This window comes from Equus quagga, chromosome 11, assembly GCF_021613505.1.
Source record: "Equus quagga isolate Etosha38 chromosome 11, UCLA_HA_Equagga_1.0, whole genome shotgun sequence".
Classification (NCBI taxonomy): Eukaryota; Metazoa; Chordata; class Mammalia; order Perissodactyla; family Equidae; genus Equus; species Equus quagga.
In genome coordinates this window covers 85,266,386-85,281,477 of record NC_060277.1, presented here as the reverse complement: position 1 = coordinate 85,281,477, position 15,092 = coordinate 85,266,386, and the positions used below count along the sequence as shown (strand labels likewise).

The following is a 15,092-nucleotide window of genomic DNA, read 5'->3' as shown; positions in this document are numbered from 1 at the left end:
AAATGGAAATGGTTACAAAGGATCATGCTACTTCTGCAATGCAAGGATGATGTACTTACAAGCAGGGAGCTTCTTTTCGCCTTGGACTGATGTATGAGGAGCTGCCAGATTCTGTCATCACTTGGACGGTGCCTTATAAACAGCTCTCAACTGGCCAGCAAAGAGCGGCTTGGTTTATTGTTGGCAGTTGTAAGGTAAACAGACAATATCCTCTTTGGAAGGCCACCATCCTGGTCCAAGAAAGGTAAAAGCAAATCAGCGTGGTGGGCTGGATCCCATGCTATTTTCCTAGCAGTAGTGGAAGAATTAAACAATGATAAAAGCTCCTATATTTTGCTTTTTATCTACTCATGGACAAAGGCCTATGGCTATGTAATGAAACCTCCATAAAAACCCTAATCAACAGGATTCCACATTGAGAGGTTTCAGATTGGTGAACATGTCACAATGCTGGGAGGGTGGTGCACACAGAGAGGACAGGAGCTCTGCACCCCTCACTCCAGACCTGGCCCTGTGCGTTTCTTCCCTTTGGCTGTTCCTGAGTTGTATCCTTTATAATAAACCAGGAATAGTAAGTAAAAGATGGCAACAAAAAAACCTTTCCAGTTATTTATGTATTTTTACGGTTATGTATTGACTCATAGTAATTCCATGAGTTGGTATATAATGGTTTATGTCATTCAGCCATTGTTGGTTTCTCTATATTTATTGCCACAAGCTTTCTATGTCTGCAGCAAGATAATATTTTGAAATATTAATCTTTGTGATTTTCTTTTCTGTCCTACTGAGTATATGATTCTTCACCTAATCATACAAGGACACTAAAATGCCTGGAGAAGAATTGGAGTTATTAAAACAGGAATGCAAACAGAAAGAAACAGTTAGCTTTTGACTTTCCGACTTAAGCTCTTGAAGAAAAGAAAAGGCATTGGGAAATCAAAAAGACCCTGCAAGGAAAGGGCAGAGAATATGTGTGTTCACAATAGATGGTGTCAAAGGTAAACAAAGCCGAAAACAGTTAAAGTGGTGAGGACAGATTTTACCGCAGTAGGGAACGGAGTCCAGCATAAACTGAACTCGACGTCAATTTGTGCAGAGGTCTGAGCTAGAATTACAAATTTGGGATCAATGGTGTCAATTGCCTGCCCAATATCAATTCTCTTCTTTTTTTTTCTTTTGATTGACATATGATTGACATGTAACATTATGTAAGTTTAAGGTATACAACAGTGTTGGTTTGATACATTTATATATTGCAACATTCGCTAATACTTCTATCATGTCACATATTGTAATTATCATTTCTTTTTTGTGGTGAGAACAATGAAGATCTAATCTCTTAGCAACTTTGGAGTTGATAATACAGTACTCTTGACTGTAATCACTATGCTGTGCATTAGATCTCCAGAACTTATTTATTTGCTACTTGCAAGTTTGTACCCTTGAATAACAACTCCCAATTCTCCCGCGCCCCAGACCTGGTAACCACCATTCTACTCTCACTTTCTACCAGTTCACCTTTTTAAAATCCCACATATAAGTGATATCATACAGTATTTGTCTTGCTCTGTCTGACTTATCTCACTTATCATGATGCCCTCAAGGTCCATCTATGTTGTTGCAAATGGCTGTATTTCCTCCTTTCTCGTGGCTGAATAACATTTCATTGTGTATGTGTGTACATATATACTTTTTTTTTAAATTCCATCAGAGTCTTAAATTATTCAGAGTGCAATGTGCCCAGTTAAAGATACCTTCCCTGACTTGCTGGCTGCTAGGCATGGCCAGCTCTGACCAATGAGAGGTAAGCAGAAGTCGCTGGATAAGAGTTCCAGGAAACTTTATACAAAGGGATAGATTAGACTTGGGTGCATTTTTGTCTTTCCCCCATCTTCCTGCCCAGAACGTGAACTTGAGGCAGAGGCAGGGCATCTGTCTTGTCATATGAGGCAAAAAGAACATGAGAATGAAAGCTATGTGAGGATGGTGGAGAGGAACAGTCGCAGGTCCCTGGGACGTTGATGACGTTGTGGAGCTCTGTGCCAGCCCCAGATCAGGAATTTGTGTCTCACTCATTTGGTTAAGCTAGTATAGTCACTTCTTCTGTTCTATGTAGTGAAATGCAATCCTAATACTGATGGCAACTGAACCCAAGGGCCTCGATGAAATTGCCCAGGGAGAGAGTCTAGACTGTGAGAAGACAGGAGGGCCTAGAGAGTCCTATGGGAACTCGTAACACTCAATGGCCAGGTAGAGAAGGCTGACTTGGAGAAGAAGAAACCTGAAACCAATGTTTAGGAAGGAGTACTTGGAAGTACTTCCAAGACCAGGAAGCAGAAGGGTAAAAGAACCAGCTCAGGGGCCAGCCCAGTGGCATAGTGGTTAAGTTCTTGCACTCTGCTTTGGTGCCCTGAGGTTCAAGCTTCTGATCCCAAGTGCAGACCTATACACTGTTCATCAAGCCATGCTGTGGCAGCGTCCCCATATACAAAATAGAGGAAGATTGGCACAGATGTTAGCTCAGGGCCAATCTTTCTCACCAAAAACACCCCAGCTCTGTAGCCAGATTACCTGGATTCGATCCTAGCTCAGGTCACTACTAGCCAGGTGACTTAGGCAATTGACTTAACTGGGCTGTGCCTTGACCTCCTTATTCATGAAATGGGGATGATAATAGGGCTATTGTGATGATTACATATGAACGGCATGCACAGTAAACCCCTGGCCAGCATTAGCTGCGATTGTTGTTAATCATTACATAGAAAGAAGACCTTTTTGGTTTTGTTTTTGTTTTTGGTAAAGGCTAATCTCTTGGGAAGCCTGCAAATGGTATTATCCTCCATGGGATTACAGACATTAGTCAGCAAACAGGCCTAATGAAAGACGGTTCCCTCCAGGGTGTAGCAGAGTTCCTCCTCCAAGTCTGCCTGGCTGGCCCTGTAGTTGTACGCTGGTGAAAAGCTTTCCATTCAAAGAACGCTTTAGAAGCGTTCGTTGAACCCCTTCCATGTGCAAGGACTGTGTTGGATGATGGCGGGATACAAAGATGAATGCAGTACAGCGTGCGTGCGTGTGTGCGTCGGGGCTGGGGGCAGGGGAGAGAGATCCCTCTGGGGCACCAAGAGCAGCTGCTACCCTCTTTTTCCACTGGGCTTGAACCACGGCAGATGGGAACCTGGAGAGACACCTCATGAAAGCTGGGGATGGAGCTCACTTGGCAAAAGGCAGAGCCAAGTGATGGAGAGAAACAGAGTCCCAGCACCATGACGTGTTTGAGCCCTGGATCAAATACCACCTGAAGGGAGAAACCTTCTCCAACTTTTCATTTATGAGGTCCAAAAATTGCTAAAACCACTGTGAGTTAGATTTTCCTTCACTTGCAACTGAAACAGCCCTAAATGATGCAAGTGACACCTAATTAACATTCGCCTCCTGCCTTAAAATGTACTGCTTTGTTTGCAGCTGTTAATGCCTAATTAAATCAACTGTTGAAGTTGCATAGCCAGCCAGTTTCAGAAACTGGAGTAAACCCTAGGTATCATTTTTAAAAGATTATATTAAGGAAAATTTCAAATACAAAAGTAGGGACAATAGTATAATGAACAACTATGTACCTATCACTCCATTTCAACAATTGTCAATCCGTGAACAAACTTAATTTCACCTGCCTTCCACCCCGCAAAATGGATTGTTGGGTTTTTTTTAAGATTGGCACCTGAGCCAACATCTGTTGCCAATCTTTTTTTCTTCTTCTTCTTCTTCTTTTTCTCCCCAAAGCCCCCCAGTACATAGTTGCACATGGTAGTTGTGGTCCTGCTGGTTGTGCTATGTGGGACGCTGCCTCAATATGGCCCAACAAGCGGTGCCATGTCCACACCCTGGATCCAAACTGGCGAAACCCGGGGCCACCAAAGCAGAATGCACGAACCCAACCACTCAGCCACCGGGCCGGCCCCAAAATGGATTGTTTTAAAGCATGTCCCATGCTTCATGTCACCCGGTTGGTGTCCCCAGGTGACAGGACTGCATCGTATCTGCCCAGGAGCAGAGAGAGGGGAGGTCTAGCCCACTTCAGACCCCAACATTCCCACGGCAGAGGGTGTCCTCTGATGCTGGCAAGTCAAAACAGGTGACTTTCCACTACAAGTGGTATTAACAGTCATGTGGCAGAGAGAGGGAATGATTAGGAAAAGTTTTCAGATTGGAAGAAAGATTATACTGAGCCCTATGAGATGCATAGAAGGTAAGTACCTAAAGAAACTAGAGAATAGGGTTTATTTTTATTTCTAATAAAATAAATAAGTGTAATAGTAAGGAAAATTGGAAAATAAAGAAATGTAGGGAAAATACTCATTAAAAGTCTCATTAACCAAAAAAGCCATTGGCATTTGGTTTCTAGTGCTGGTTGGTTGGTTGGTTTTTTTCCTCTCTCTTTACATTAGTTTTAACTGTACTATATTTTTACTTAACAGGCCAAGCAGTTTTCCATGTTACTGAGGACTCTTTACAAACATGTATTTTTAACAGATACATAATATTTTATTAAGGACATATTCCATAGTTTATTTGATCAATCTCCCGTATTTTGGCCTTCTGATTCCATTTTTTGGTGATTATAAAGAACTATGTGATATATATTGTTCTGCTTAAGACTTTTTCTGTATTTAGAGTTATTTAATTAGTATGGACTACCAAAAGCAAAATTATGAATATATGAACATATGGACATATGAAGTGGAGCATTTCTAATACTGATTTTACGCCATCTCATATTGTTATACAGTAATCTCAAGAGGCACTTCGAACTTCTCGAGATAAAATTGATAGAAACTGATTAATTTTAAGAACATAGACCCTAGAGTATATGGCATAGAAATAGAATTTTTAACCGGGCATATAGTCATCCAGAAAAAAGGACTACATTTCCCAGCCTCCCTTGTAGTTAAGTGTGACCATGTGACTAAGTTCTGGCCAATGGGATAGAAGCAGAGGTGTTCCCCCAGCTGCAACTGGAAAACTTCCCCAGTGGGTGCCTTTTGCCCTCTTTTTCTCCTCCTTTTTTCATTTAACTGCCTAGAATGTGGATGCTACCATTTGGGACAATGAGCATAAGGACCAAATCATAGGCATGGTGGGGAGATGACTTAGAAGCCAGGGTCGCTGAGAACTTTGAAGAGTGGAGCCATCATTCCACTTCTCCATCACTTCTCTCTCTTTACATGGGAGAGAAACAACCTTCTATCTTAAGTCACTGGAGGTTTGGGTTTTCTACCACGTACAGCCAAACATAATTCTAATAACAGGGTGGTTTTAGAAACTGGGAATGGCATTGTTACACTCTTTTTCATACGCCCAGAGAAGTGAAGAATTACTGCCAAGGGAAAAAGCATTTCAAATGTACTTTGAGACTGTGTCCTTCGATTTGGCTTCATCAGCATTCCTGATCGCAACAAAAAAGAAAACTGTAGTGTCAGCCGCAGGAAATTCCAAGTAAAGCTATAGGATTCATGTCATTCAACTTCCAATTTAGTTGCCTCAAGTGTAAAGGAAAAGAAGGGAGTTGGGGCACAGTAAACGTCTCCCAGTTTATTATGTTTCCGCAGATTACCCTTTCTACTCCAAGAACTACTTACAGGCTCTCTTCAGAGAACTGCGATCAAAAATACAGTGGCATTTGGCATCTCTTTGGGAGCACATTTAACTCTGCTCCTAGAAGAATAACCTGTTTTAATTTGCTAAAGCTCAAGTCAAATCCTATTTTCATCTGGGCTGGGCAAAAGAAACCACTGAGAAAATATTTTAAAATAAAAATACCACTCTGAAAAAGAGAAGCAAAATGCCAAGTCAAAAGAAGGTTGTGTTAGAATGTACTTTAGTTATAGTAAGTCAAATCTGGTGAAAACACAGAGACTTTGGGGCTCAGATCTAAAATATGTTAGGATTGGGGAATCATGCTTTTTGGTTCCTCAGAAAAAGTGGTCATTTCTGGTGCAGTGAAGAGAGTGCAATATTTTCTTGTGCTATTTAGAAGCAATCCTGGTGCTTGCTTTTTCCTGCCATTAGAATTTGTCAAATTAGATTCAGCAATCTTCAGAAAGAAGAACAAAGCTGGAGGCATCAAACTCCCTTATTTTAAACTGTACTACAAAGCTATAGTAATCAAAACAGTGTTGGGGCCGGCCCCGTGGCCGAGTGGTTAAGTTCACCCGCTCCGCTTAGGTGGCCCAGGGTTTCACTGGTTCGAATCCTGGGCGCGGACATGGCACTGCTCATCAAACCACGCTGAGGCGGCGTCCCACATGCCACAACTAGAAGGACCCACAACTGAAAATACACAACTATGTACCGGGGGGCTTTGGGGAGAAAAAGGAAAAATAAAATTTCAAAAAAATCTTAAAAAAATAAATAAAATAAAAAACAGTATGGTATTGGCACAAAAACAGACTACATAGATCAATGGGACAGAATAGAGAGCCCAGAAATAAACCCATGCCTATATGGTCAATTAATCTATGACAAAGGAGGCAAGAATACACAATGGGAGAAAAGACAGTCTCTTCAATAAATAGTGTTGGGAAAACTGGACAGCCACATGCAAAAGAATGAAACTGGACTACTTTCTTACACCATATACAAAAATAAACTCAAAATGGATGAAAGACTTAAATGTAAGACCTGAAACCATAAAACTCCTAGAAGAAAACATAGGTGGTAAACTCTTTTACATCAGTTTTAGAAATATTTTTTAGATATGGCTCCTCAAGCAAGGGCAAAAAAATCAAAAATAAACAAATAGGACTACATCAAACTAAAAACCTTTTGCACTGCAAAGAAAACCATCAACAAAACATAAAGGCAACCTACTGAATGGGAGAAGATGTTTGCAAATGATATATCCAATAAGGCATTGATATCCAAAATACCTAGAGAACTCATTCAACTCAATATCAAAAAGACAAAATATCCAATTAAAACACGGGCAGAGGACTTGAATAAACATTTTTCCAAAGAAGATACACAAATGGCCAAGAAGCACATGAAAAGATGTTCAACATCACTAATCATCAGGGAAATGCAAATCAAGACTACAATGAGATATCACCTCACACCTGTCAGAATTATCAAAAAGACAAGAAATAACAAGCGTTGGTGAGGAGGTGGAGAAAAGGAAATCCTCATGTACTGCTGATGGGAATACAAATTGACGCAACCAATTTTTATGGTGCAACCATAAACCATACTGTTTATGGAAAACAGTACGGAGTTTCCTTAAAAAATTAAAAATAGAACTACCATACAATACACCAACACCACTTCTGGGTGTTTATCTGAAGAAAGCGAAAACACTAATTCAAAAAGATATCTGCACCCCTATGTTCATTGCAGCATTATTTATAATAACCAAGATATGGAAGCAACCTAGGTGTCCATCGGTAGGTCAATGGATACAGAAGATGTGGTGTATATACATATACACACACAATAGGCCAGTGCGCCACTATAAAAAAAATGAAATCCTCCCATTTGTGACAACATGAATGGATCTGGAGGGTATTATGCTAAGTGAAATAAGCCAGACAGAGAAAGAATACCCTATGATTTCACTTATACGTGGAATCTAAAAAAAACAAGTCAAGTGAACAAACAAAACAAAACAGAAACAGACACATAAATACAGAGAACAAATTAGTGGTTGCTAGAGAGGAGAGGGTGGGAGATGGGCAAAACAGATAAAGAGAAGAGGTACAAACTTCTGGTCATAAAATAAATAAGTCACAAGGGGGTAATGAACAGCATAGGGAATATAGCCAACAAGATTATAATAACTTTGTATGATGAGATGGTTATTAGTCTTATCAGGGTGATCATTTTGCAATGTAAATAAGTGTTGAGTCACTATGTTGTATACCTGAAACTAATACAATATTGTGTGTTAACTATACTTCAATTTAAAAAAATGAACACAAAAAAATCAGGGACAGACTCAAAAGCAAAGAGCTATTCCCAGTTGACTCTCTCCAGAATTAAACAGTATCATCAATGACGTAGCTTAATTTGATGTCCCTTGGGTACAGAACTCTCTTTGGACCAGATCTCCCCTCGCACTTCCTCTCTGCCAACCACGTGTGATGGATCTGGCCAGTTTCTGCAAGATCCCCTCTTTCCCCTTAACTCACCCTGGACTGAAGCTTCAGGTACTTGCGCAGCCGTCTCTCCAGCGAGCTGAGGGGCGGCCATCTAGTTTTGAGATCGCACAGGGCGAGCCAGCTTCCTCCTGCCGGTCTGCATACCTCTGGACTACTCCAGTCAGTTGCTGTTCACCTGCGGGAAGCAAACAAATAAAGCTGAGTGTTGTTTTAGGCAAAGCCTAACAGAGATAGCAAATCTGTCTCAAAAGGAATCATAGATATATATGGATACATATATATAGTGTATCCCAAAGCCAATGAGAGTAAAAAGAAACATGTCACCATCCTGGGCCATTCTATTACGATAATAAATAATTAACCTTCAGCAGGTCCTATTACCCATTTACGTATGGACTTCAGGAGGTTTCTGATGTTACGTCTTTTTCAGAATAGATATTTCACTTCCAGGGTAAAGGAGATGGGTGTAGAACTTGGCAATGAAATCTGTACTCTTTTGGAGGAAAAAGGACTGCGTTTAACTTGAATTGATGATAGATTTTAACATTATATTCCAGAGTGTTCCCCCAGGGTAACAGCTCATTATTACCCTGTGCTTTTTCTTTAAAAGCTGTCTGCCTGCTGCCAAGGGGCCCCGAAGGTTGCCTTTGCTCCTTGCTCGCTTTCCCTTTAAGAGTCGTTAGCTTTTAGGCTGGTTAAGTTCCAAGTGCCCTCTGGACTAATTGGCACCCTGTGAGGATTTTCCAATTTGGGAGAGAACGAGCTTGTTCTTCAGGGAAGGTTCTTCAAGGTAGTTGCTCTCTGAGAGCTTCTTGCCCCCGCCTTCGGCAGCCTTCACCAGAGACAGATTCCTCTTGCTGTTAGGAGGAGCTAGAAACTCACAGACGGAAGAATAGGAGCTCAGGGCAGACTTGCTGAGACCTTTGAAACCAGTGCCCTTTCGAAAGGGAGCGAGCAGGGGAAAGGCCAGCACAGGCAAAAGCAGCTGAACCACCCACCCCACCCCCCAGGACAGGCACAACAGCTCTGGCTAGACATTTCCAGTCTTCCTTTTTCTAAAGAGCTTCAGCGCAGGGGGTTGGTAGAGGGAGCTAATGTATTAACCAGGATTCCAAGCAGGGAGAGAGAGCAGCACTTACTTGAAATAAATATTTAACAAACCACCTGGACTGGAGGTAGGTACCCCAAGGATTGCTGGCTAAGAAAAGGTGGTGGCTCAGCCCAGCAAGACTCCAGGAGGAACGTGTGTGTGTCCAGGGGGTGAGTGAGGAAGCATGAGAAGAAAAGACGTGGAGAAGAGGGAAGTCCTCTCTGAGCCACCACCTGCCACCCCAGATCGGGGATGTGTGGGAAAAAGGCTGGAGTGGAGGGTGGGGTGACAAATAAACAAGTGACCGCCTGGAGGGAAGCAATGAAGAGTAAAATGGAATGGTTGTTTTCCGTGAGTTGTGGGCTGTCGTCCTCTTCCCCAGCTCTGCTCTGAAATCTGCAGGGAAGTTTACATTGTCCCCTGTGGTGAGTGTGGGTGCGTGCATCCTTTCTGTGGAAACTGAGGAGGTGCTGAGTTGTATGGTCTGTTGACATTGGGTGAAGAAAAGATGGAGCAGTGCTGGACACAGGATATAGGACCAGCTGGGTTGTGGCACCTTTGTTCCTCTGGGTGTTCACATTGCAGTCCTGGAAAATGGCAGAAAGGAGGTGACAGCCAAAGTTGGTTTTGGGTGGAAAAGAGGAGGCTCAAAGCTGAACTGGGGGCCATCCCCCAGGGGAGCGCTCCAGGCTCGATGTGAACTGAGCACTGCCTGACTCTAAAGCTCATGCCTTGATCATCTGGATAGTCGTGTCCTTCCTCCTGCCCCTGGACAGGGCTTTAGAACTGTTGGAATTAGTGCCTCATTGCGGCTGGCCCCAGTTTCTGGTAGGAGGAGCATAGCATGGGGCATAAATGCATGGGTTGTGGAGCCAGAGTCTCTGGGTTTGAATCCTAGCTCAGCCAATTACTAGTTGTGTGACCTTGGACTTGTTATTCGGATTCCATATACCTCAACTTCCTCTTCTGCAACAGCAAGACAACAATAGGAGCTTCTTGTAGGGTTGTTGGGGGAGTAAATGAGATTATGTCCATAAGAATTTTAGCACAATGCAATAAATGTTAGTCGTTATTTTCTAACAACAACACGGGACCACTCACTCCATAAACAGCCCTGAAGCTCAGCAATGCTGATGTTATTTTTCTATCCATCTTTCTGATGCACAGAAAGAGTTCAGGTCCTGGAGCCAGACAGACTCGGTTCCAATGCCAGCTCTACTCCTGATTGTGTCACTCTGGGCTAATTACTTAATCTCCCTGTAAAAGAGGTGAAAAACATGAAAACTTGCCTGGCCGAGTCCTGTCCATCTGGTTTGGTCATGAAATGATCTGGCGGCTCCCCTGCCCTACTCTGCTTTGCTACCCGCATATTCTAAACAGCTCTGAGGGCTCCTAGGAAATCAAACTTTTCCCATATTCAGTTAAGTTTGGCTGGAGTTAAACTCACTTGGTGGGAAGTGTTCCCTCTGTGTTGTGGGGGAAGCCTGTGGGCCTCACCTTAGCACCTTGCTGGGTGGGTTGGCTGAAATATGACGGGGTCAGTTCAGCGATATGGGCTGTTTGGAGAACTGCTGGGAATCCTAAAATTGGCTAAGATGGGATAAACTAAGTCAAACACATTTATTGTGAGGCAAACTTGTCTCTTTTTCCCTCAGCTTTGGGCAAGTCTCTATGTTAGCTGCCCCTCCCCCTACACTTCCAAGGGCCTCCCCAAAGGCTTTTGTCACTGAATACCACCATCTGTAATGTTTTCTCCTCCTAGGATGCCCAGCTCCATTATAGCCCCTCCAGTAGGCTTGATTTCCCTCAGCGTGTCGCATGGGGGACCAAGACATTTTGTTTGGCTGTTGGAAGAGTAACTACAGGAAGTCGAAGGAATTGGGAGCATATATATCCCCATATATAGATAGATAGAGATGCGTTGAAAATGCCCTGGAAGATTATCTCTGAAGGCTAATGATGGCTATCTCTAAATGTGGGATAGCATGGTTTTATTTTGGTGTGGCTGTACTTTCTAATCTTTTCTGTAATGAAAAGGTATGGCTTTTGCAATAGAGGGAAAATAATTGTGAAAAATAAAAGTGATAGTCTCAGCTAGAAAATTCATCCAACAGGTATTTATCCAGGCTGTATTGTGGCCAGCACTGGGCTTGGCACCCAATGAACTAAAGGAGTAAGACCCCTGCACTCAAAGAAACTGCAACAAACTGAGGGAAACCTTCAACAAGCAAATAAATGTCATGACAATGTGGGGTGCATGCAACAAAAGAAATGACCTGGGTGCTGTGGTTGAGAGTAATGGGAGGAGGCTGTGTCTGGTGGATCCTACTTTAGAAAGCAGTTAACAGATGATGTTTAGGCTCAGACCTTTAGGAGGAAAAGGAGCCTGCAATGCAAAGAGTGGGTGGAAGAGAGTTCTAGACACAGGAAGTGCCTGTGGGATGGTCTTAAGGCAAGAGTGAGCTTGACACAGGGAGGGACTGTTCGGGGAGTGAAGGCAAGATTGTGGAGGGTGCTGGCGCCAGCTCATGCAGAGCCTTCAAGCCTTGATAAAGAGCCTGGTCTTTATTCTAAATCCAAGAGGGAGCCAGTTAGGAAGCTCTTGAAAGAGAAGAGGTTGGGGGGTGTGGGTGGAGAAGGAAAGAGATGCACAGACTTAGGGCATTCTGAATGGAGAACAGATAGACAAAACATTGGATTGGAGGTGGGGAATGAGAGGCGGAGGTGCCATGGATGCCCTTTCCTGGCTTGGAATTATTTATCAAAGTGAGGCAGACTGTGGGAGGAACAGGCGTGGACATGTCAAATTTCAGACGTCTGGGTTTACTAAAAGGGCAGCATTCAGAGGCGGCTCAGCCCTCTGATGTGATCAGGCCCAGCGCAAACAGGAGAAACGATTCACCAAATTGCTTTGGCATAACTTAACAACTTTAAAAGTTCTAGTTCCTTATTTATAGAACTCTTAGGGATCTAAAAGAGTCACATATAATTTTGCATTGTACTTTATTTCATTTTATGGGTGACAGCATGTGTATGGTGGCATTTGGTAGTCTGGGGTTTCATAAAGATAACGAGTGTAATCCTCGTGAATGTCAAAGGTCTACTATAGATACAATAGATGATGCATTGCACGAATTTCCAATAGAACTTTATGGAAAACATAAAGTGGCTAGTTGGTGTGTGGTCTGTGGATAGACAATAGCTACCCTTTATCGAGCACTTACTATGTGCTGTGCATTCTGTTACACTCTGTAAATATCCCATTTAGCCCCATAGTACTTATCATCCATTTTTGTGTGAGCAAAAAAGACTCAGAAAGGTTAAGCAACTTGCCTAGTGTCATAACTCTAGCAAGGGACGGAGTCTGTATATGGACCCAGCTCTGGGCTGACTAGGAAGCTTGGGTGTCTATGAAGCAAGTGTTGTCCTTGGTAGCAGAATGGGTTATCTAGGAATCCTAGGTTGGGATGGGGTTGAGAATGAAAACGGTTTATTGAAGAGTGACATTCATGGACAGACAAGGCCCCACTGCAGACTTGTCAAAGTCTCTGCCAGCCCAGCATGGAGCTCTGAAGCAAAGACTGCCCATTGAAGAGGTCCTCCATTGGGTAGAGATGGCTAGGCCCTTGTACAGCTACCTCAGCTCAACCCTTGGCTGGGGAAAGCACTCCAAGAAAAGCATGATCTCAGCTTGGAAGCTGGGCTGGACCCCAAGGGCTGTCAGTTAACTGTATTCCTTGCATCTGGGCATTTAAGATCCCCTTAAATGGGGATCTGAACAGTGCATCTCCTTGGCTGCCACCTGCTCTAAAAATTGCCAGCACTCCTTTCATCCAAGAAAAGACAGTGCATTATTTATCTATTGTTGTGTAATAAATTGCCCCAAAATGTACTAGCTTAAAATGACAAACACTTATTATCTCACAGTTTCCATGGGTTAGGAAGCCAGGCATGGCTTAGCTGGGTACCTCTGGCTGAAGTTCTTTTACAAGGTTGTAGTCAAGCTGTAGCTGAGGCTGCAGTCTCATCTGAAGGCTCCCTGTAGTTGGAATATGCTTCCAAGCTCACTTGCATGGTTGCTGGAAGGCCTTGGTCCCTCATCACATGGGCCTCTCCACAGGACTACCTCACAACATGGCAACTGACTTTCCCCAGGGTAAGCAACCCAAGAGACAGCGAGAAAGAGGACTCAAGGCAGAAGTCATGACCTTTTATAATCGAATCTTGAAAGTGACATCCCCTCACTTCTGCCACATTCTGTTTGGTAGAAGCAACTCAATAAATCCAGTCTATACTCAAGGGATGTACAAGTACAAGAATACCAGGAGGTGGGCATCATTGGGGGCCATTTTAGAGGCTGCCTACGATAGGCAGGTACATATTCAAATAAACAACACTGATGGCAATAATAATTTTACCTACCATGTATTGAACACTTGCTATGAGTCAGGTGTGGTATTAGGCTCTTACCTACATCATCTCCAGGCAGCTCCTTTATTCACCCAAGATTCATCAGGTATCAGGCCCCATGAGCTGCAGAGAACAGAAAGACAAAGGAAGTACACTTCCTGCTTTTGACGTGCTCATGTCCATAGGTATAATTTGTGTCAACTTTACAGAGGAGGAAAAGAGGTCACACAGTGAGCAAGTAAGTGGCTGAGGTAGGAGGCCAAAGCTGGTCAGTGTGACTTCAAGGCCATAACTTTTGTGAAGACAGCATACTCCTGTATCCACAAGCCCACAAACATCACTAGCCTAAGAACAACTATGAGGAAGGAACAAGCCACAAAGAATACATACAATATAATTCCATTTATATGAAGTTCAAAAACAGGGGCTTGTGTAGCAGAGCACAAGTAGCAGTAACACTAAAGAGAAAAGCAAGGAAATCATTTCCACAAACTAGGATAGTGGCCATCTCGGCGGGAGAAGGGGAATGTGATGAGAGGGTACACAAGGGACTTCTGGGGGCTGAGTACTATTCTGTACTTGGTGGTGGTGGTTATATGGGCGTCCAATTTTTAAGGACGCATTAAACTGTACGTACATGTTTTATTTATTCCTCTGTATGTATGACATATTTCCCAGCAAATAAAATCACAGTAAGAACAACTATGTCAAGTGGAATGTTATTTGCCAAGTGCAGGCACCTGTGATGGCAGGTAAAGAGCTCTTTGCCAGAGACAGGAGGGGCATAAGGCCTTCTTGCCTTTGGCAATCTCCCACATAGATGAATTCGCAGCCTGGCTCACCACTATGTTCTAGGCGTGTGTCACACCCAGAATAAACTCTGAGGAGGACAGTGCTTGGCAAGATCCTGTTGCCATTTGATACAATGTGTCTGAGCAAGTTGAAGTTTTTCTGTTCCCAAAAGGGGGGTTGAAGAATGAAACCTAATTCACATTTTAACAACAGTCACTTAGATCTTTACCCAGCAAAGAGCAACTTTGTACAACAGCGTGAGAGAGCGCTCAATCCCAGGGTATCAGAGAGGAATTAGGTTTTAATTTATATTCCCTTTCAGAACCTGTTGAAAGGCAGAGGGCACTTTTAGGTTCGGTTCTGTTGGCGATGTTGAAGCCAGACCAGCTGGAAATACAGGAGGGCTTCCGAAACCAGTCTGTCCACCGGGAGGATGAGGGCAGGGGACTGGGAGATGTCCTAACTCTTTGGGGGATTCTGAGCTCCTTGGGCCCAGTCCCACCTTGGTCAGATGGAGCTTTCTTTGCTTTCTGAGTTACCAGCTCTCTAGATGTCCTGGGCTTACAACAAGCCTCTATATCTAGACGTGGGGAGTGGCTACCTGCACTGAGGTAGGGTCACATGGAGCTGAGGTAGGGTCACATGGAGCTGAG

The 15,092-nt window shown here is 43.3% G+C and overlaps 1 long non-coding RNA gene across 1 annotated transcript in view; it reads right to left on the bottom strand.

The window, feature by feature from the left end:
- Nucleotides 1–9,040, bottom strand: part of LOC124246866 (uncharacterized) — a 28,528-nt gene extending 19,488 nt beyond the window's left edge. The window contains exons 1-3 of the long non-coding RNA XR_006890611.1: nucleotides 8,529–9,040; nucleotides 8,178–8,322; nucleotides 60–230 (exon numbers count right to left, since the gene is read on the bottom strand). This is a non-coding gene — a long non-coding RNA (uncharacterized LOC124246866). The remainder of the gene's footprint in view (nucleotides 1–59; nucleotides 231–8,177; nucleotides 8,323–8,528) is intronic.
- Nucleotides 9,041–15,092: the final 6,052 nt, after the last annotated feature.